At 37.5% G+C, this 23,536-nt stretch overlaps 2 long non-coding RNA genes across 32 annotated transcripts; both read right to left on the reverse strand.

Annotated features, from left to right (window-relative positions):
• Nucleotides 1-3,425: 3,425 nt before the first annotated feature.
• LOC113317741 lies at nt 3,426-14,422 on the reverse strand. Of its 31 annotated transcripts, XR_003343940.1 has the most exons (17): nt 14,254-14,422; nt 14,033-14,117; nt 13,755-13,813; nt 13,563-13,633; nt 12,830-13,000; nt 12,588-12,669; nt 11,986-12,091; nt 11,706-11,826; nt 8,864-8,904; nt 8,464-8,586; nt 7,119-8,289; nt 6,951-7,007; nt 6,696-6,819; nt 6,513-6,568; nt 5,994-6,033; nt 4,071-5,798; nt 3,426-3,951 (listed from the first exon to the last, which is right to left on the reverse strand). It is a non-coding gene; the product is annotated as an uncharacterized LOC113317741 (long non-coding RNA). The 31 variants fall into 31 exon arrangements; XR_003343942.1 differs by lacking the exon at nt 6,513-6,568 and having other exon boundaries at nt 4,071-5,790; nt 5,914-6,033; XR_003343939.1 differs by lacking the exon at nt 6,513-6,568 and having other exon boundaries at nt 5,994-6,085.
• Nucleotides 14,423-19,710: 5,288 nt separating this feature from the next.
• LOC113318621 lies at nt 19,711-23,171 on the reverse strand. Its single transcript, XR_003344709.1, has 5 exons — nt 22,429-23,171; nt 22,048-22,087; nt 21,692-21,853; nt 20,893-20,988; nt 19,711-20,524 (listed from the first exon to the last, which is right to left on the reverse strand). It is a non-coding gene; the product is annotated as an uncharacterized LOC113318621 (long non-coding RNA).
• Between the last annotated feature and the right edge of the window lie 365 nt (nt 23,172-23,536).

Consider the following 23,536-nt stretch of genomic DNA (forward strand, 5'->3'; position numbering starts at 1 on the left):
GCTAATCCCCACACATCATGTGTGTTACTAGTTGCATAACTAGAGTCGATTCTCCTTTAACCTTAGGTTTCTTCTCGAGACCCTGTAGGTTAACGACTTGAAGACTTCATTGGGATTGTGAAGCCATATCAAACTATTCTCTTTGTAGTTGTGTGATCTGATCTTGTTGTTTCTATCGTGATTGAGTGCAATTGTAAAATTGGATTGAGATTTATATCTCTGATAGGCAAGATAGAAAAGTAGTCACAAACACCTTCGTCTCATCGTCTGTGATTCCAAAATAACTTGTTTCGCTATGTCGATTAAGTTTATTGTGAGGTGAACGATAATACTAGGTTGTTCTTCGGGAATATAAGTCTGGTTTATCAATTGGTTCCTTTTCACCTTGATTTATCAAAAGACGGAACAAAAACTCTTGGGTATTTCTGTGGGAGACATATTTATTCAATCCTATAGACTTTTTTGTGTGAGACAGATTTGTTTATCAAGTCTTCGACTTTGGGTCGTAGCAACTCTTAGTTGTGGGTGAGATCAGCTAATGGAATCAAGTGCGTAGTATCCTGCTAGGATCAGAGACGTAAGGAGCGCAACTGTACCTTGAATCAGTGTGAGATTGATTAGGGTTCAACTACAGTCCAGTCCGAAGTTAATTGGTAGTAGGCTAGTGTCTGCAGCGACTTAATACAGTGTGGTGTTCAAACTGCACTAGGTCCTGGGGTTTTTCTGTATTTTTGGTTTCCTCATTAACAAAATTCTGGTGTCAGTGTTATTTCTTTTCCGCATTATATTTTGTTATATAATTGAAATATCACAGGTTGTGCGTTAAGATCAATCAATTAGAATATCCAACCTTTGGTTGTTGATTTACATTGATTGACACTTGAACATTGGTCTTTGGTACCGTTCAAGTAATTCCTCTTATATTCAATCGGGATCGCAGATTTCTATTTGCTGATTGTGGATTGAATTAAGAGTTAGAGATATTAAACTCTTTGATATACTTTATTCTAGATTGAGTCTGACTGTCTAGTTGATTCTCTAGAAAGTGTATTGGAGTAAGTCCTCTCAAATTGCCAAACAAATTGTTGGGTGTGGTTGTTAGACCCCGCATTTTCACGTATCAAGGTTATTTCCTTCAACGATGGCATGCTTCTTCGAATCGTATATGGATGCCAGAGATCTGAGAATCTTTATCACAATGTCCTTTTCAGGAATAGTCTTATCCAATGCAAAGAATGCATTAACAATTTCAGACACTTTGTGATAGCCAACATTTGAATTGGTGTGTTAGTTGGTCCTGTATATAATAGTCAGGAGCATATTTAGTAAGTCGGGTCATAGCAGAGCGGCCCCAATATTTAGTTGGTCGTGTCATATTATTGTGTGTTAGTTGGTCGGGTTACTGTAGCGTGTTTAATTAGTTGGATCATTCTAACCAGAGGGGTCGGGTCCTACGGCCCCGATGGTCGATAAAATTTAAAGGCAGATGTAGTGCCCACATTTAAATTACTATGTTGGTTGGTCCGGTCTAAAATATTTAGGAGCATGTGTTTGTTAGTCGGGTGATAAAAAAACAATCTCAATATTTAGTTGTTCGTGTCATATTATAGGGTGTTAGTTAGTCTGGTCAATGTAGCGTGTTTAATTAGTTGGATCATAGTAGCCGGAGGGGCCGAGTCCTATAGCCCTTGGGGTCCTACAGCCCCGGCGGTCGAGAAAATCTGAAGGCAGATGTAGTGCCCACATTTAAAATAGTGTGTTAGTTGGTCCTGTCCATAATAGTCAGGAGCATATTTAGTTAGTCGGGTCATAGCAGAGCGGTCCCAATATTTAGTTGGTCGTGTCATATTATACCGTGTTAGTTAGTCGGGTCAGCGTGTTTAATTAGTTGGATCATAGTAACTGGAGGGGCCAGGTCCTACGGCCCCGCGGTCGAGAAAATTTAAAGGCAGATGTGGTGACCACATTTGAATTAGTGTGTTATTTGGTATTGTCTATAATAGTCGGCAGCATATTTACTTAGTCGGGTCATAGTAGAGCGGTCCTGATATTTAGTTGGTCATATCCAGAAACCCCCAATTACTGTTTCTCGGTGTATGAGATATGAAATATATCAGGAAAAAAAAAAATTATGACGGTCACGAGTTACTCTTCAAATCCAACAGTGGTCTTTGTCCACGACATAACCACCATATTAAAAAAAAAAATCTGACGATCACGAATTACTCTCCATATCCAACGGTGGTCTTTATCCACGACATAACTACCATATTTCCTTTTGTTGATTTTTGAAAATTTGTTATAATCTTATCGATTTTCCATGTTCCGTCGAAGGTTTAACTTTTTTAGATTTTTGTTTATTGTTTGGTCTGTCGATCATTATATTCCCATAGAATTTTAGTCTGTCTATAATAGTCGGGAGCATATTTAGTCAGTCGCGTCATAACAGAACGTGGCCTAATATTTATTTGGTCGTGTCATATTATAGTGTGTTAGTTAGTCGGGTCACTATACTGTGTTTAATTAGTTGGATCATAGTAGCCGAAGGGGCCGAGTCATACGTCCCCGACGGTCGAGAAAATTTAAAGGCAGATGTTGTTGTGTTAGTTAGTCGGGTCACTGTAGCGTGTTTAATTAGTTGGTTCATAGTAGTCGGAGGGGTCGGGTCCTACGGCCCCGGCGGTCGAGAAAATTTAAAGTTAGATGTAGTGGTCACATTTAAACTAGTGTGTTAGTTGGTCATGTCTATAATAATGGGGAACATATTTGGTTAGTCGGGTCATAGTTGAACGGTCCCAATATTTTGTTGGTCGTGTCATATTATAGTGTGTTAGGTAGTCGGGTCACTGTAGCGTGTTTAATTAATTGGATCATAGTAGCCTGAGGGGCCGGGTCCTACGGCCCCGGCGATCGAGAAAATTTAAGGCAGATGTAATGGCTGGATTTAAATTGGTGTGTTAGTTGGTCCTGTCTTTAATAATCGGGAGCATATTTAGTTAGTCGGGTCATAGTGGAACGGTCACAATATTTATTGATCGTGTCATATTATAGTGTGTTAGTTAGTCGCGGCACCGTAGCGTGTTTAATTAGTTGGATCAGAGTAGCCGGAGGGGGCCGGGTCCTACGGCCCCGACGATCGAGAAAATTTAAACGCAAATGTAATGCCCACATATAAAATTATTGTGTTAGTTGGTCCTGTCTATAATAGTCGAGGGCATATTTAGTTAGCCGAGTCATAGTTGAACGGTCCCAATATTTTGTTGGTCGTGTCATATTATAGTATGTTAATCGGGTCAGTGTAGCGTGTTTAAAATTAGTCCACGACATAACCACCGTATTTATTCATAATATGACGCACAATATTATATTCTTCTATTCGTTTCACCTTTGGATACAAAACAGTGGTTGGGCACGTTATCTGTAGGCCTTAAAATAGGTAAATCTCATAAAATCTGCAACTGCAATATTTTGTGGAAAAAATATAAACATTACTATTATAGCTATCGATTCTTTAAGCTATAATAGTACTGGGTACTGAATAGAATTACGCTTGGGGTTTTGCAAAGTAGTCCTAAAAATCATCACTCAGTGAATGATACTCCATGGAGAATAAACAAACTGAGCAGCCTTTCTGTCTCGGGAAAAGCAGACTGAAATCATTATGAAGAGAGTTTGTCAAACTTTAATTCTGAAGGAATTTCTCTGATTAGCTTTTGAAGAGTATTATTCTAAGAATGAATGCAAAGTAGTATACCGAGGCCCAAACGATAAACCGATATAGGATGCAGGTAGTATATTTCCTACGTATACTAAGATAGAACCACATCAAACATAAGCCTTCACCAACCGAGTAAAATATGCTTTTAGTAAAGAAAAATCTTATTCAGAAAAGAGTCGGATACGAATAGTTGACATACCTTCAATGCACTCTTATTCTGAATCATCTCTTCCCTATTAGTAACATAAATAAATAAAAATTGATTAAGTTAGGAATGCAGGATACAAAACCTAGACTACCAACTGGAATCGAAATGATTCAAATATAATCTACTGCAAAGAAGCAACACTACCTTCATTTTCTTCAAATATTCCATAGTAGGTTCATCCAAGTAACTGTTATTCTTGTGCAGTGCCAAAGCATGGGCAATGCTAGATGTTATTGTATGACAAACCCCATCGAACGTGTTTCCCACCTCTAATCATAAGCATATATGTACTTATTCTTGACCACGTAGTTGTTTTAAACCCTCTCAATCCCACAAAGGTAAATAATAAAAAAATAATGATATCTACAAAGGGTCCAATGAATTAACATATCACATCGCACCAATGCAAATACTATATGTATAGAGTTTGGATTCATCTGGTGTATGAACCAATAGACAACAAATGACACGATCAGTTAAATTTTAAAACAATTTTTTCCTGCAAAACGGAAATCCTAATGCGCTTTGCGCATTTTTGATGATGTTTTAGTCCTATAGTGTCCATTACATTTAAAACTGAAAGGCATTTTCCCCTACTTTTCTTAACCTATCCAATTTATTTGCATCCGTTTTTTGTTTTTCAATCAGCAAAATTAACAATTTCTGCCAATATTATTAACAAACTTCAGGTACCCAAACCACCATGTCATCCATTCCAGTACACTTTCTCCTCTAGACACTGTCCTATTTTTCATCAACAGGTCACACTGTGACTAATTAAGCTAAATCCTTCCAGTAGAGAACTCATTTACTGTAAAGAACCCAATTGTGATCCTAAATCATTCTCCTTTACTTATTTTCTTGATGATTCTACTGGTTCATCAATGCCCCAATATTTCCGTCTGGGAGAATCGAACCCACACCCTCGCTGCAGAATGCCACGCGCTCTACTAATTGAGCTAAGACGGCAATCAATGGTATGGGGAGTTATGAAATATGGGAGGGTTTTCTATTCTATTCTAAGTGATCATAACTCATGTTTTTATGTATAACCAAACTGACGAATCACTACCGTAATCAAGAAAAAATGGTGCTAACACTGTAGTCGTGAAACATAAGCATATGGATATGAATATGTTGACATACCTCTAAAAAATGCACATATAAGTTCCATCCAAGTTAAGTAGGAATGAAAATCCTATATCTCGTTCTCGTGTTTGTTACGTTCACGCTTCGGTCATAGACGGTTACAGTTAGTTTGCATAAACTATTAGCTTCATATATTTCTAACCATTCTCCCATTAATATAGACTTTCAGATCTTGTACCAAACTACAGAAATATAAAATGAGCCAAACGCAAGCAACTTTTTGTCAATCAAAATGTATGCGTACAAAGTCCACATACTTGATGCCTGCAGACGCTGCTTACAAAGTCCACGTACTTGAAGATCATTAACAATTTTTAAGTTTTGTTATACGTGTGCCAGACAGAGTTGATGTCCTTCGATGAGCATCCGCAGACAAACAAAACATTAACATGTCAAAGAACGATGACATTAGCATGGTTATATATCTAGCGAATCAACCACCAAATTCTATCATCTATTCATTACTCAGACATAAAAGCTAATGATATTTTATGAATGATATCCACGTCAAAATGATAGGCACGCATGAAAAACATCATAAAGAATGAATTTTGTATAGGGCCAACTGGCCCAAATCAATTAGTCAAGGAAAAAAGTGAGAGCAAAGAACCTTTTTCGAGGGAAACCATCTTAATGAAAACCAAATAATCAACTGATATAATTTTAATATGAAAATACCTATCTCCATGGTCCTGATCAGATGAGGCATGACATCCTGCAGCACTAAAGACAAAGGCAAAAAATCTGAGATGATTCCTACGACATTGGGAGAACAAAAATTAATAATTAAATTTTCATTGCAAATCCACATCCTAAAGTAACAATAATTTACCCATACCTGCCAAAAGCAGAAAAATTTAACAATTAAATAGCACTACTTGAAGGTGGAACTAAATTCCTCTTAGCTTGAGTACATACGTTAAAAGACTCCCTTAATGTGGGTAGTATTTGGATTCCCCTAGCGGATTTCCATGCATACAGAAAGTGAAAAAAGCGCAAATCAAGATTCCCTAGAACAAAATATATATAGAAGTAAATAAGAAGACAATAACATTGCACTTAATGATTTACTTCATTTATCTTTGCATGAGAAAGGGATATCAACTGTACTTTGTTGAAGTATGCTCCAGTTTACGCTATACATAAAAGACTTGATCAATTCTCCCGGTAGAACAAATTACAGGTGAAACATATCTAGTTGTTGCAGGCTAAAGATGCGTGCAAAATCAAGTATGGAAGTATAATTATAGGTTAAGAGAAGCTTTTTGTTTATATTTTTTTGGTTTGTTGCAAGAGCATTATTCCACCCTTAACAGTACGACCACCATCCACTTTTATTATTGGTTCATTATTACTCAAAGCTGGCGTATAATTTTTAATAAATCAATAAGTATGTAACTACGCAAGGATCGATACGTATTGAACAACCAAACTTACAATGAGGTGCTGGTTGTGCCTCGGTATACACCTGCTGGTACACATTCACTCTCATGCTAAAATAGTAAATTAAGGATATATAGAATGATACAATGTCAGATTACAAAACAAAAATAATGATTACAGTTGACATCAAATTTCCAAAAAAGACCAAAAAAGACTCAATGTATTAAGAAGACACACCTTAAAGAGGTCTGTTGGCAGTGTTATCAACCTATAGGAAAATAGCTGGCCTTCCAGCATTATGCAAAATGTCACCAGATCAATAATTTGTAAGTGCCAACAGTTCGCCGTCCTTGTTTCCAACCTGGAAGAAAAGACCCATGTAAAGCTAGCTCCGGATTACCATGCATCACTCGCAATAACATTATTACCAATGATTAGCTTCTTGTTAAACAAATAGAATGAGAGTGAATGACTGATCGACGAATAAGATACCTTTACTATGATGGGGCCTCTGTACCTTCAAATTGACTACCTGTCTGGATGATCCTACTACGGATTATGAAGACAATAACTCACAATCACTTTTCTGAATAAAAATTTAACCCTTAAGATCATAGATTAAGCAAGGGAAATACAAAAGGGTATTCAACAAATTTGTACCTTATTATAAGTGAAGTATTTTGATTCACCTGGTGGAAGAACAATCAAAAACAAAATCCAAATCCGCAACCTATTCAAAAATAAAATAATACAAAATTGAGATACAAAATTTGAAAGAATTAATGCAACCATTGCCAGCCTTGCGAATTTTACCAAGCCTCTATCGCAACCACAAACATTAACCTCCACAGGCTGGTATAAGTTTGTATTAGGTGAAGAATTCAATAACTACTTGATCCCATAATACAACTATACTATCACTTGAATAGCCCTGCATGTAAAGACACACCCCCTTAATGGAAAGACATGAATAAATTTTAATCCTAGAGATTTCATGTACATAATCACGATTAAACGGTAAGAAACAATAGTACATCTAGGCCATTTCAACCCCATACACACTACTTTCCAGCAAATTATCTTGCTGGAAAAAAATACGAAAGAAAAAAATTCCAGTACACTTGAACTGACAAATTCGGTAACAATCCCTTTTAAATTGACGTTCCCAATGAAGTATTGATGATACTCAAGTCTGCATCAAGTCTTCCATGGTGAGTGGCAGATTCGGTAGGCAAGGAAGCTATACATTAGATACAATAGCATACTCGAGTTAGTTTCAAACAAAGTAGCACTTGACCAAGTAAAGTCAAAAAACCGTATCTCATTGGAAGCAACGTTTTCTGCTGTACTTTTTTAAATAGCACTTTTTCCAATAGGTGCAGAGACTTAAAGTAGATGATAAGACTGACCTCACACCGTCACACAGCCGTTGTTTACCATCAGAGTACTTGCTGGCTATATCACTCAGGATTGCTTTATGGTTTAGCATAGACAAACTTTTAGTAAATAAATTACTGTAACTTGAAAATCGGTAAGGTAACCGAGGATCATTTGAAGAGGAATTCTGACCAAGTAATAGCAGGCTAGGTTCACATAAGCTATGACACTTTGCCATCCAGCACCAACAGCAACCCCAGCAAGTGAGTTTCAAAGTATCGAATCAATAAAAATTGGGAGTAAAGTTAAGATTTCAATCCTAATTATCATAATTGGTAACCGTATTACATTAGTTTAGATCGAATTCAGACCTAAGAGACCCCTGTAGAGATAACAATTATAGGGTTTTAGCATGTTTCTTCTTTTCCTTCTGATTCAACTTTGCCCAAAATTTCTGATTCAATTCACAAAAACCCTAACTTAAGATTTCAATTTCCAAAAGAAACTAAAATTGAACCCTATAGAATTCTCTATTATTCAATTAAGAACAAACCCATCACTAATTACTCAGTTTATAATTCAATTCAAGAGTCAATTGACAAATCCTAATTTATGTATTCTGATTTACCTTCCCATGAGTTTTAGTCAACCAAAAAAATCCGCACAACCATCATCATCCCTTTCTTAAGCTTTATCCGTATCCCTCGATCTCAAAACTGCTCCCGATTCCTTCAAATTTCGCTTCAAAGACCTGGCGAAGAGATTACAGTTAAACCAAAAAAATCAGCGTTTTCTACTTATATGCATTTCGCAGTAACGAATCAATTGATAGTTAATAACGAATCAATTGTGTGTCACTTCCTTCTTGGGCATCAATCAATCAAAAACGTCAATCAATATTTCTATATACATCTTCTTCATCACCAACAAAGATAATTCAGGATCCTAATTAAGAATTTCTCATATCCATAATGAAATCAGGGATTAAAATTTCTACAAAATAAATTAGGGTTCTTTTTGAAACTAACCTCAAAAAGGAAAATCCGTGAAATCATCAGGCTTCAACGACCTATTTGATGATGTTGAAAACAAAATCAGGATTCCATTCAATTTATTAAATTAAAAAAACCCAAATTCAATGAATAATTAAGCAACTGTGAGATAGAGATCAAAATAAGGTTAACGATCTTGGAATTACAGCAGCAGTATCATCCCTAACCAATAGCTTTGCTTCAATGGCAGAAATTCCTCAGAGAAAGTTCATTAACACCCAACAATAGGACCGAAATTTGAAGAGAGAACCTAGAAGAGGGTTTGGTTTCAGAAGAGAATTCAGAAGAATGAAAGAGGTGGCGGACACAGAAGAATTACCTGTGAGATTATAATATAATCGAATCAAAAAATCAGCGATCTCTCCCATGAAACCACGCGAATAAAGAAGAAGAAGGAGTAGTTGCGTATAGGGTTTATGAGAAAGAAAGAGAATAAGGAGAGGGACCGACGCGAGTAAAGAAACCCAGTTATAACAGGCAACCCAATGAACGCACGGAGACAGAATCGGACGGCTCCGAATTACCCTCGCCCATCTGTGCGGTCACGATTTACTCCCCCGCCGTTTTTTTCCAGGCCACAGGATCTCGAATCCTACGGTGGTCTTTATCCATGACATAACCACCATATTTCCTTAATGGAGAGACTAAGTATCACGCCGGCCGGCGTTCAACCTCTTGTCGATTTTTGAAAAATTGTTATAACCTCTTATCGATTTTCCATGTTCCGTCGTGGTTTAACTTTTTTAGATTTTTGTTTATTGTTTGGTCGGTCGATCAGTATATTCCCATAGAATTTTAGTCTGTCTATAATAGTCGGGACTCGGGAGCATATTTAGTCAGTCGGGTCATAACAGAATGTGGCCTAATATTTATTTGATCGTGTTATATTATAGTGTGTTAGTTAGTCGGATCACTGCAGCGTGTTTAATTAGTTGGATCATTGTAACCGGAGGGGCCGGGTCATACGGACCCGGCGGTCGAGAAAATTTAAAAGCAGATGTTGTGGCCACATTTATATTAGTGTGTTAATTGGTCATGTTATAATAGTCGGGAGAATATTTAGTTAGTCGGGTCATTGTAGCGTGTTTAATTAGTTGGATCATAGTAGCCGGAGGGGCCATGTCCTACGGCCCCGGCGGTCGATAAAATTTAAAGGAAGATGTAGTGGCCACGTTTAAATTAGTGTGTTAGTTGGTCTTGTCTATAATAATCAGAAGCATATTTAGTTAGTTGGGTCATAGTTGAACGGTCCCAATATTTTGTTGGTCGTGTCATATTATAGTGTGTTAGTTAGTTGGGGCGCTGTAGTGTGTTTAATTAGTTGGTTCATAGTAGCCGGAGGGGCCGGGTCCTACGGCCCCGGCGGTCGAAAAAATTTAAAGTTAGATGTAGTGGTCACGTTTAAATTAGTGTGTTAGTTGGTCATGTCTATAATAATGGGGAACATATTTGGTTAGTCGGGTCATAATTGAACGGTCCCAATATTTTGTTGGACGTGTCATATTATAGTGTGTTAGGTAGTCGGGTCACTGTAGCGTGTTTAATTACTTGGATCATAGTAGCCTGAGGGGCGGGGTCCTACGACCCCGGCGGTCGAGAAAATTTAAGGCAGATGTAATGGCCAGATTTAAATTAGTGTGTTAGTTGGTCCTGTCTTTAATAATCGGGAGCATATTTAGTTAATCGAGTCATAGTGGAACGGTCACAATATTTATTGGTCGTGTCATATCATAGTGTGTTAGTTAGTCGCGGCACCGTAGCGTGTTTAATTAGTTGGATCATAGTAGCCGGAGGGGCCGGGTCTGTAACTTTAAAGGCATATGTAGTGCCCACATTTAAATTAGTGTGTTAATTGGTCCTGTCTATAATAGTCAGGACTCAGGAGCATGTTTTGTTAGTCGGGTCATAATAGCACAGTCTCAATATTTAGTTGGTCGTGTCATATTATAGGGTGTCGGTTAGTCTGGTCATTGCTCAGCCTCTTGTCAATTTTCGAAAAGTTTTTCTAACCTCTTATCGACTTTCCATGTTCAGCCGAGGATCAACCTTCTTAGAGTTTTGTTTATTGTATAGTCGGTCAGTCAGTATATTCCCATAAAATCTTAGTCTGTCTATAATAGTCGGGAGCATATTTAGTTAATCGGGTCATAGCAGAGCGGTTCCGATATTTAGTTGGTCGTGTCATATTATAATGTGTTAGTTAGTCGGGTCACAGTAGTGTGTTTAGTTAGTTTGATCATAGTAGCCGCAAAGCCGGGGCCTACGGCCCCGGCGGTGGAGAAAATTTATTAGCAGATCTAGTGCCCACATATTTAGTTAGTCATATCATATTATAGTGTGTTAGTTAGTCGGGTCACAATAGCGTGTTTAATTAGTTTGATCAAAGTAGCCGGAAAGCCGACGGTGGAGAAAATTTTAAAAGCAGATATAGTGCCCACAAATTTAGTTGGTCATATTATAGTGTGTTAGTTAGTCGGGTCACAATAGCGTGTTTAATTAGTTTGATCATAGTAGACTGAAAGCCAGGGGCCTAAGGCCCCGGCGGTGGAGAAAATTTTAAAAACAGATATAATACCCAGATATTTAATTGGTCATATCATATTATAGTGTTTTAGTTAGTCGGGTCACAGTAACGTGTTTAATTAGTTTGATCATAGTAGCCGGAAAGCCGGGGCCTAAGGCCCCTACGGTGGTGAAAATTTAAAGAAAAATGTAGTGCCCACATATTTAGTTGGTCGTATCATATTATAGTGTGTTCGTTAGTCGGGTCACATACGATTAACCTGAATGCTAACCAAAATTACAATCCATTAGTTACCTTGGTATTTCTTTACGAAGTTAGAGCACATTGTGACTACGTACAACTGTTGAATGTTCTGCAACATTACTACCGACTTGTGAAAAACAGTCACCAGACGGTTATTATCAGTTTGTCTCCACTGCAAATAATTATAAACATGGTTTAGCATTTGCCAATATTAGTGAGCATATGGTGTGACAGAGTTGAGGCTCTATGCATTAGTTACGCTAGGTATTAGTTCATTGGTATCACATGATATCTATTGATACGAAGAGAGAAAATATGTTTAATCAATTACCATTTCAAAGGCCAAATCAGTGTATTGAGGTGTCCTGAATTTTCCCTCTTCCATATGTTGAAGTTGTTTAGGTTATGAATATCAAGGCCAAGTGAGTTCTTCATCGCTGAAATCACAAAAACAATACCAACTCAGAAAAAAAAAAGATTAAGTATCATCATAGAAATACAAAGCAGAACACGCAAAAACAAACAAAAGACCTTACTAAGAAAGGAGTACGAATAGTTTGGTAAGAATATGCAGCAAAAATTCGTTTGGATACATAAAATACACAAATTATAAGACAGACAAACGATATAAGGCAGACAAACGATAAGAGATTTTTTTCCAGTATTTATGAAATAACAATGCACATAGATTCCATGTAAATTCAAAGCTCAACAAATAACAATTGCGCGTAGATTCCTTACAAATTTAAGGCTTCAGATAGCACATCCAGAAATATAAACATACTAAATTTGAGGAAGCTGTTACCTTGTAAATATAAACATACTAAATTTGAGGAAGTTGTTACCTTGTAAAAGTTGGGAAAAAAATTCAAAGTTGAATAGTTACTCATCGAACTCGAAATGGACTGAAATTTTAAATATATTTATATATACCTCGATCATGAGGGAATTCGGTACACAATGAGTGATCACCAGAGAGTAGAAAAACTCAATCCAGTGGGCCAATTGACGGTACCTATGAAAGCAAATCAATATTAATATACATCTTACAATTTCACAATTAGCATATTTCCATTGCAAAAACATGTCGCATGTATTTCAATATGCATCAATTAAATCCTAAGAACAATCACTAATCAAGAGTTGAGAAGATTTTAATCACATATAATTGTTACCAGGTTGATTCAAGTCTCCTTCTTTAATGTGTTATGTGAGATCAATCCATTAAGCCAGTTCATGGATTCGAAGTTGCAACAGGTGTCCCCGACTGTAATGCTCAGCAACACTTCATCCAGGGACTTATGAGGCTCGAAGGTCCCAAACTCATAAGGACAGATATGTAAGCTCTTCCAAGAGAGCAGCATCAGTTTGAGCTAATGAGATAATTAAAAAAACTGGAGATAAATCAGTTGAAACCATAAATCTATACGCATCCAAAATCTTAATATGAAATTTAGAAAGTACAGAACACTATTAGCACTTCTGAATTATAGATTTACAATCTAATAAGATATGAACTTCGAATCTGAAACCTTGACATAACAAAGTACGGTACCCAAATCCAATGGCCTAGTCAAAATTTGGAAATCTTATAAGTAACAAAAAAAGCAAAATAGCTAGAATTCCAATGCAAACAAAGAATGGTTGCATGAGCAAGCCCAGCTAAAACCATACTAAGACGCGAGCTGAAGCTGTTCTGTTTATGTGAGCAACTCATCAAGTATATGTCCTTAACTTCTTTTGTTTTCCATCAAATCGACACATAACCATGTGATAATACAGTTGTAGGATACGGTATTGATTTGAGATACCTCTATTTAACTATATCAGAAAGAAGAATCAAAACCAAAAAAAAAAAAAAAAAACTATAGAATACAGTTGTAGTTAGGGTTTTATTTATGTGTATACCTTCTTTTATTCCTCTTCATCATCTTCTTCTTCCCGATTCTGCTTTGCCTCCAAAAGCACAAACTAAAACACTGCAAAAAATCAACAAACTTTCGTTAGAGATTACAATCTACAACAGATAAGAAAAGAAGAACCGCAAAAAAAAAAAACGACCAAATCAAAATAATTCAAATCCTCAAATTAAAGCCTGACCTAATTATCAAAATCAATTGAACTTTCGACCTCATAAATATATATCCTGTAAATCAAACCTAAAAAACAACACCAAATCAATTGAAGCCCAAATAACTGATAAAAGAGGAATCATTCCGAATCAGAGAATTCAGATAATAGAACCATAAAAATTGGAACCATGAAAATTAGAAAAACAAAGAATTTTGATTTCGTTTAAGGATTAGGGTTTCAGGGTAAACATCGTTTTTGCCTGAGACCCTTTTCTTTCTCATGGCAAACTAAATAAGAGAAAATACCTCTATTAGATGAAACCCTTGGTTTCAAATTCCAAATTCATTACAAAATCAATCACCAAAATCTCTCCTTGCCAATGATAGGTATCTGAACACGGATTGAACAAACGAAATCGTGATTGATCCAATATAAACAATGAAAACAAAATTAACAAAAGAAACCATGATTGAACAATGAAAACAAAATCAAATAACGATTTCAGATTCGTTGTTGTTAATTTTACCATCTCAAAACATTAACCCATTCTATCCAATTGATTGGTACTGATGATCGTTACAAATTTGATTTTCCTGTGACTATTGTGTACGCTACGTGGTGTTAGTGTACCTTCCAAATTGAGTTTCGTACAATTCCCTCATACTTCGAAACTGTAGCAGTACAACCTACGCATCCCCCAACGAAAAGACTAATGGTTCATGTTGTCAACTGATATTGGGTTAGTTATTATACATCTAATGTCCCTGCTTCGATAAGCATTGTAGACTAATTAGAAGTATAAACACTAACCCGATCCGGTTAACAACCATGTCTTCCTCTACGTACTGTGTAGAATATCACCCTTGGAATAAGCTAAATTTGTTGTTCCTTCCCGCAAGTCATTAGATAGCACCGATAAACTTGGAAAAACAGACAAAATATGATCTCATAGACAACTTACAGGCATATGAGGCTGTCGATGATATGGGTCAGAACTTACCTTTAGCACCAACCTTGTGACCCAGATTACTGCCGGCGCTCAACCTCTTGTCCATTTTTGAAAAAATGTTACAACCTCTTATCGATTTTCCATGTTCCGTCGAGGTTTAACTTTTTTAGATTTTTGTTTATTGTTTGATCGGTCGATCAGTATATTCACATAGAATTTTAGTCTGTCTATAATAGTCGGGAGCATATTTATTCAGTCGGATCATAACAGAACGTGGCCTAATATTTATTTGGTCGTGTCATATTATAGTGTGTTAGTTAGTCGGGTCACTGTAGCGTGTTTAATTAGTTGGATCATAGTAGCCAGAGGGGCCGGGTCATACGGCCACGGCGGTCGAGAAAATTTAAAGGCAGATGTTGTGGCCACATTTATATTAGTGTGTTAGTTGGTCCTGTGTATAATAGTCGGAAGAATTTTTAGTTAGTCGGGTCATTGTAGTGTGTTTAATTAGTTGGATCATAGTAGCCGGAGGGGCCAGGTCCTACGGCCCCGGCGGTCGATAAAATTTAAAGGAAGATGTAGTGGCCACGTTTAAATTAGTGTGTTAGTTGGTCCTGTCTATAATAATCAGAAGCATATTTAGTTAGTTGGGTCATAGTTGAACGGTCCCAATATTTTGTTGGTCGTGTCACATTATAGTGTGTTAGTTAGTTGGGGCACTGTAGTGTGTTTAATTAGTTGGTTCATAGTAGCCGGAGGGGCCGGGTCCTACGGCCCCGGCGGTCGAGAAAATTTATAGTTAGATGTAGTGGTTACGTTTAAATTAGTGTGTTAGTTGGTCATGTCTATAATAATGGGGAACATATTTGGTTAGTCGGGTCATAGTTGAACGGTCCCAATATTTTATTGGTCGTGTCATATTATAGTGTGTTAGGTAGTCGGGTCACTGTAGCGTGTTTAATTAATTGGATCATAGTAGCCTGAGGGGCCGGGTCCTACGGTTACGGCGGTCGAGAAAATTTAAGGCAGATGTAATGGACAAATTTAAATTAGTGTGTTAGTTGGTCCTGTTTTTAATAATCGGGAGCATATTTAGTTGGTCAGGTCATTGCAGAACGGTCACAATATTTTATTGGTCGTGTCATATTATAGTGTGTTAGGTAGTCGGGTCACTGTAGCGTGTTTAATTAATTGGATCATAGTAGCCTGAGGGGCCGGGTCCTACGGTTACGGCGGTCGAGAAAATTTAAGGCAGATGTAATGGACAGATTTAAATTAGTGTGTTAGTTGGTCCTGTTTTTAATAATCGGGAGCATATTTAGTTGGTCAGGTCATTGCAGAACGGTCACAATATTTAGTTGGTCGTGTCATAATATAGTGTGTTAGGTAGTCGGGTCACTGTAGCGTGTTTAATTAGTTGGATCATAGTAGTCGGAGGGACCGGGTCCTACGTCCCCGACGGTCGAGAAAATTTAAAGGAATATATAGTGCCCATATTTAAATTATTGAGTTAGTTGGTCCTATCCATAATGGTCAGGAGGATAATTAGTTAGTCGTGTCACAGTAAAACTGTCCCAATATATACCTGGTCGTGTCATATTATAGTGTGTTAGTTAGTCGTGTCACAGTAGCGTGTTTAATTAGTTGGATCATAGTAGCCGGAGGGGCCGAGTCCTACGGCCCAGCGGTCGAGAAAATTTAAGGCAGATATAGTGCATGCTTTAAATTAGTGTGTCAGTTGGTCCTGTCTCTAATAGTCAGGAGCATATTTAGTTAGTCGGGTCATTACAGAACAGTCCCAATATTTAGTTGGTCATGTCATAATTTAGTGTGTCAGTTTGTCGGGTCACTGTAGCGTATTTAATTAGTTGGATCATAATCGCCGGAGGGGGCCGGATCCTACGGCCTAGGACCCGGCGGTGGAGAAAATTTAAAGGAAGATGTAGTGCCCACATTTAAATTAGTGTGTTAGTTGGTGTCGTCCATAATAGTCTGGAGCATATTTAGTTAGTCAGGTCATAATAGAACGATCCTAATTTTTAGTTGGTCATGTCATATTATACCGTGCTAGTTAGTCGGGTAACAAAAGAAACCCAATATTTAGTTGGTTGTATAATATTATAGTGTCCTAGTTAGTCGGTTCACGGTAGCGTGTTTAATTAGTTGGATCATATTAGCCGGAGGGGCCGCATCCTACAGTCCCGGCGGTCGAGAAAATTTAAAAGCAGATGTAGTGGCCACATTTAAATTAGTGTGTTAGTTGGTCCTATCTATAATAGTCGAGAAAATATTTAGTTAGTCAGGTCATAGTAAAACAATACAAATATTTATTTGGTCGTGTCATATTATAGTGTGTTAGTTAGTCGGGTCACTGTAGCATGTTTAATTAATTGGATCATAATACAGGAGGGGCCGGGTCCTACGGCCCCGGCGGTCGAAAAAATTTAAAGATAGATGTAGTGCCCACATTTGAATTAGTGTGTTAGTTGGTCATGTTTATAATAATCGAGAGCATATTTAGTCAGTCGGGTCATAATTGAACAATACTATTATTTTGTTAGTCGTCTCATATTATAGGGTGTTAGTTAGTCGGGTCATTCTAGCGTGTTTGATAAGTTGGATTATAGTAACCAGAAGGGTCAGGTCCTACGGCCCCGGCGGTCGAGAAATTTTAAAGGCAGATGTAGTGCCCATATTTAAATTAGTGTGTTAGTTGGTCCTGTCTATAATAGTCAGGTGCATATTTAGTTAGTCGGGTCGTAGTAGAACGATCCCAATATTTAGTTGGTCGTGTCATATTATAGCGTGTTAGTTAGTCGGGTCATTGTAGCGTGTTTAATTAGTTGGATCATAGTAACCGCAGGAGGACGGATCCTACGCCCCCGGCGGTCGAGAAAATTTAAAGACAGATGTAGTGCGACATTTAAATTAGTGTGTTAGTTGGTCATGTATATAATTTCAGGAGCATATTTAGTTGGTCGGGTCATAATAGAACAGTCTAAATAATTAGTTGGTCGTGTCATATTATAGTGTGTTCGTTGGTCGGGGTCACTGTAGCGTGTTTAATTAGTTGGATCACAGTAGCCGGAGGAGTCCGGGTACTACGGCCCCGGCGGTCGAGTAAATTCAAAGGAAGATGTAGTGCCCACATTTAAATTAGTGTGTTAGTTGGTCCTTTCTATAATAGCCAGGAGCATATTTAGTTAGTCGAGTCATAGCAGAACGGTCTCAATATTTAGTAGGTTGTATCATATTATAGTGTGCTAGTTAGTCGGGTCACTGTAGCGTGTTTAATTAGTTGGATCATAGTAGCCGGAGGGGACTGGGTTCTATGGTCCTGGCGGTCGAGAAAATTTAAAGGCAAATGTAGTGCCCATATTTAAATTAGTGCATTAGTTAATCATGTCTATAAAATCCAGGAGTATATTTAGTTAGTCGATTCATAGCAGAACGGTCCCAATATTTAGTTGGTCGTGCCGTATTATAGTGTGTTGGTTAGTCGGGACACTGTAGCGTATTTAATTAGTTGGATCATAATAGCCGGAGGGGGCCGGTTCCTACGGCCCCGGCTGTCGAGAAAATTTAACGGAAGAGGTAGTGCCCAAATTTAGATTAGTGTGTTAGTTGGTCCTATAATAATTGGGAACATATTTAGTTAGTCGGGTAATAGCAGAACGGACCCAATATTTAATTGGTCATGTCATGTTATAGTGTGTTGGTTAGTGGGTCACTGTAGCGTGTTTAATTAGTTGGATCATAATAACCGGACAGGGCCGGGTCCTACGGCCCCGGCGGTCGAGAAAATTTAAAGGAAGATGCAGTGCCCACATTTAAATTAGTGTGTTAGTTGGTGTTGTCTGTAATAGTCGGGAGCATATTTAGTAAGTCGGGTCATAACAGAACGATCCTAATATTTAGTTGGTCGTGCCATAGTATAGTGTGTTAGTTATTCGGGACACTGTAGCGTGTTCAATTAGTTAGATCATAATAGCCGGGGGATCATACGGTCCCGGCGGTCGAGAAAATCTAAAAGCAGATGTAATGCCCACATTTAAATTAGTGTGATAGTTGGTCCTTTCTATAATAGTCAGGAGTATATTTAGTTAGTTGAGTCATAATAGAACGGTCCAAATATTTAGTAGGTCGTGTCATATTATAGTGTGCTAGTTAGTCGGGTCACATTATCTTGTTTAATTAGTTGGATCAGAGTAGCCGGATAAGGCCGGGGCTTATGGCCTCGACGGTGGATAAAATTTAAAGACAGATGTAGTGCCCATATTAAAATTTGTTTGTTAGTTGCTCCTGTCTATAAAAGTCGGGAGCATATTTAGTTAGTCGGGTCATAACAGAACGGTCCCAATATTTTGTTGGTCGTGTCACATTATAATGTGCTAGTTGGTCGGGTCACAGTAGCGTGTTTAAAGGTCCCGGCGGTCGAGAAAATTTAAAGGAAAATGTAGTGCCCACGTTTAAATTAGCGTGTTAGTTGGTCGTGTCTATAATAGTCGGGAGCATATTTAGTTAGTCGGATCATAGCAGAACGGTCCCAATATTTAGTTGGTTGTGTCGTATTATAGTGTGGTGGTTAGTCAGGATACTGTAGCGTGTTTAATTAGTTGAATCATAATAGCCGGAGGGGCCGGGGTCCTACGGCCCCGACGGTCGAGAGATTTAGAGGCAGATATAATGCCCACATTTAAGTTGGTGCATTAGTTGATCCTGTCTATAATAGTCGAGAGCATATTTAGTTATTCGGGTAATGGTAGCGTGTTTAATTAGTTGAATCAAAATAGCCGGATCATATTTGGTCAACCGGTCAGTATATACGCATACAATTTAGTCGTTCGGTAATGAATGAGGCGATTAATTTGACCCGACCCGTAAAACATCAAGACCGCAGGTACCGATTAAATTTAATAAGATTGTTTTGTTCATTAAATTTTATACACCAAAAAGTTCGTACCAACTCTATATTGTTCCATGAGACTGTATACAATTAATTAAACTGTTGCGCATCGTACATTCCATGAGCCATAAACATAGTAGAATATTATAAACAAAAAAGTGTATGGGGAAAGTATCATTAATGTTATTAAAAAGGACCCCAATATTTAGGATTCACAACTGCCTGGCAGAATCAAGTCTTTCTGTCGTATTAAGTTTCACCCATTAAAAAAAACACCAATTTCAATAATTTACTTCAAAACGTAAACACCATGTCCAAACAGGTGAGCAGCCATCAAGAGCACGACGAAATGGTAAAAGGCATTTGGAGAACGGCCAACAGATAAACGGTCATCTGGAGAATGGGGAATAAATGAGCGAGTATAAGCTGAACAGAAAACGGATGAGCATCCAGCTGGGGATCGATGCACGTTTGAACTACCAGCAGGGGAACGGGCACGACGAACAGGTGAGCGACGAATTGGTGAACAACCACTGGTGATCGAGCAGTATATCACTCATGGTCAGGGCTTCAATCCTTGTTGCTCGATGGTCCCTTATCTGTCATAAACTTGACTGTTTTCCACTCCATTATCCGGACTCGGTCTACTTCTTCGATGCACTGGACTTCTACTTCTAGATCAACTATATTCCCTTCCTCTTCTAAGAATTATCATCCCTACCACCTTGCTAGCTTTCATACTGAGGTCACATTCAACAGAGACACCCTGCCAACATCTTACTATAATAAACCACAAATGAACAAATCAATTATCCAGTAGCGAGATATATAGAACCAACTTACCTAAGAATTATAACATGCGATACCTTACCATAGGGCTCAAAATGCTTTTCAATGTCACAGGCTCAATTGAAACAAACGAAAAAGTCCCACAATTCAATCCTGCGAAGCAGACCCAAGAAATTTAGCTGAGATATACATACACATTACAAAGAAAACACACAATTTCATACTTTAAACCAATGAAGAAAACAAATGATCCTTCTCAAGTATTAAGTTCAGCAGAGAATAGCTTCCTAGATGGGAAGTACATGTTCCACCTTTAAACAAAGGATTTCCCAAGCAATACTTTAAGAGAATGAAAAACATGATTAGATGTTAATCAGAACGAGCTTAACAGTACTAAAGAAATATAGTATAAAATTAGAAGATAACCAATTAGCACTTCTGAATCACAATTTTACAATCTGAAAAGACATGAACTTGAAATCCAAAACCTTAAACTAACGAAGGACGGAAATTATAATCACCATAAACATAGACCTCAAGCCCACGATTGTCAGTTATGAATTCTGACACTCCTTCCAGTTAGGCCTCTTTGTAACTTGCACATTTGTCAAGCTTCTCTGAATCAACATGAATAAGGGGATTAGATGACATACATGGCATTCTGAATCAACAATATATTTCCAATCTGATTGCTGAGTTCGTGGTATTCTAAAAATGTGAAACCTGCTTATTAAAAAAAAAAGAAAAAAAAAGGAAAAGCTTTTTGGGAAAGAGAAAAGCAAACACAATATCCCGGATAATTCGATGCTCAAACACCATAGCAGCCGAAGTATCTTTCTATATCCTATATTTAGAATTGTTACCTTCTTCTTCTCTGTGTGATTCTCTTATGTCATCAGTTAGCATGCAACAGATTTAGATATTGAAATTTCCTCTTCTCTATCTATAAACTTCCCACACCTATTATTATCCTTGACTAAGGCAGTGATACTATCCTGAGTTCTTACTATGTAAATTTACTTTAAATGTTTTTAGCAGCATTGGTCTGAATGTCAATTATGTTTAGAATGAACAGGTTCATTTCATTGGAGCTTTGGGGAGATCACCGCGAACAGATTTAAGCTTACTGCAAAAGGTTCTGCTATTATGAGTTTTAATACATTAAACTTGCGGTGGAAATCATTTGCCTTTAGATAATTTCGTCTGAGATAGCACACACTAAGACTCAGATCGTTCAGGTGTCAATTGTCTACATGTAGTGGCACAAAGGAAAAGAAAAGCATAAAGAGAGAGATCTACTGATTTAAGAGATTGAGTTACCGTGTCATATAGAATCATACTGATGATGTTTTTCTATCACTCCCACGTTAGTCCCGTTAAAGATATTCCCATCACAACTACTGTAGCAGAGTTCGTCTTTTAAAAATTCACATGGATTGCAGCTCCCCTAAGATCTGATTGCGGTCGATAAGTTCTCATATCCTGTAACCCCAAAAAAACACTTTTCCTTGCCTTCAAAGCTCAAATAACTACCTAAAAGGCTAAAACCCCAGCGAGAAACCAAACCAAGATAAAAACCCATACTTCATGAACTACCAAACAGTGAATTTGCCATAATGAGAAAACAGTAGTAAAGTAGAAAACAGTAGTAAAGTAGAAAACAGTAGTAACATTACCGTGGTTCTAAGCTGAGATAAAATTCATTGCGTACATATTCTGCAATCAGAACACCCAAACATCAGATAAAGAAAAAATATCAAGACGAAATCAAACTCGAATGAGAGTGAAGAGGAAAATTCAACTGAAAACGGAAAGAAAGAGGCCAAAACAATGAAATCTGCAATCAAAATCAAATCAACAAACCAAATAATGAATAAGAAATGATTGAAACAGGTGCAGACCACAATCTGCAACTCCAGTCCCAACTGGAACCTACTTATCAATATAATGTGCATAAGACCACAATCTGCAACTCCAGTCCCAACTGGAACCTACTTACCAATATAATGTGCATAAGTCCAAATTCCGAAAACATAATCACAGTTTGGAGTCCTTACATTTTTTTCAATGAAGAGCAAAGCTGCAGCTCAGGACCAACAATCCTCAGCAGAACCACAACTGCCTATTTCAAATCACCATTCCTGAATTTAACATAAGCAAGCAGAACCCACCACTCAATGACACCTATATGTTATAATCCACCAGAATCAAGACATCAACTGCAGTTGTAATTATTCACCCAATAGCATCTCCACCAAAAAGCTTGAACTGAAAATCCTAGGCATTCATCTAAATCAACAAAACCCAGAAACCAATCCTTGCTTCAGTTCACCAACTCATCAAAACCCAATTCTTATATTTCAACACAAACCATGAATATCAACTCCAATCTATTCTCGATTGAAACCATGAACTATGAGCATCAGTTGGAAGCTCATCATCTGTAGATGTGAGTTCTATTGTCCACCCATTCAATCATATCGATATCAGTAGCATAATGTCCTGAAAAACTTAAAGTTTGATAGCTTGTCACGACTGCCACATAAAAAAACATGACTGTACCTTACTGAAGTTGAAGATGGTCAAGCAACATCATAATATTAGTTTTCCTAGCTTGATTTGGTTAGCGTTAATACATCTAACATGATATGTTTTTCGATGCAAACAAACACAGATGTACGAATGCTAACCAAGTTCAGCTAGGAGCAGCAGTTTGCGTCAACACCAGTCAGCAAAAAAATGGAATTTCACTTTTGGTCCAATAAATGGATCGTGTCTTTTATCCTACATATTGATTTTGCTACATCCAGAGACACACAGTTCCCAATTAGAATATTCACGCACCTCATGTTATACACCATCCATAGCATTGATCTCGCCGTGCACCTGAATTTGAAAGAAAAATATCTTTAGAAGTAAATAAGTACTCCCTCCGTTCTTTTTTAATAGGCCAGTTTCTATAAATAAAAGTTTCAAAAAAATAGGCCAGTTTCTTAATTGGGAAAGTCAAATGTTACTTTAATTTTTTGGGACCACTTTTCTCTTAACTTCTTTTGGTGACAAGTGTCACGTGGACCACTTCACTTTACTTCTTTTGCTAACAAGTGTCACGGGGACCATTTCACTTCACTTCTTTTATTAACTAGTGTCATGCGGACCACTTTC

Source organism: Papaver somniferum, chromosome 10, assembly GCF_003573695.1.
Source record: "Papaver somniferum cultivar HN1 chromosome 10, ASM357369v1, whole genome shotgun sequence".
Lineage (NCBI taxonomy): Eukaryota > Viridiplantae > Streptophyta > Magnoliopsida > Ranunculales > Papaveraceae > Papaver > Papaver somniferum.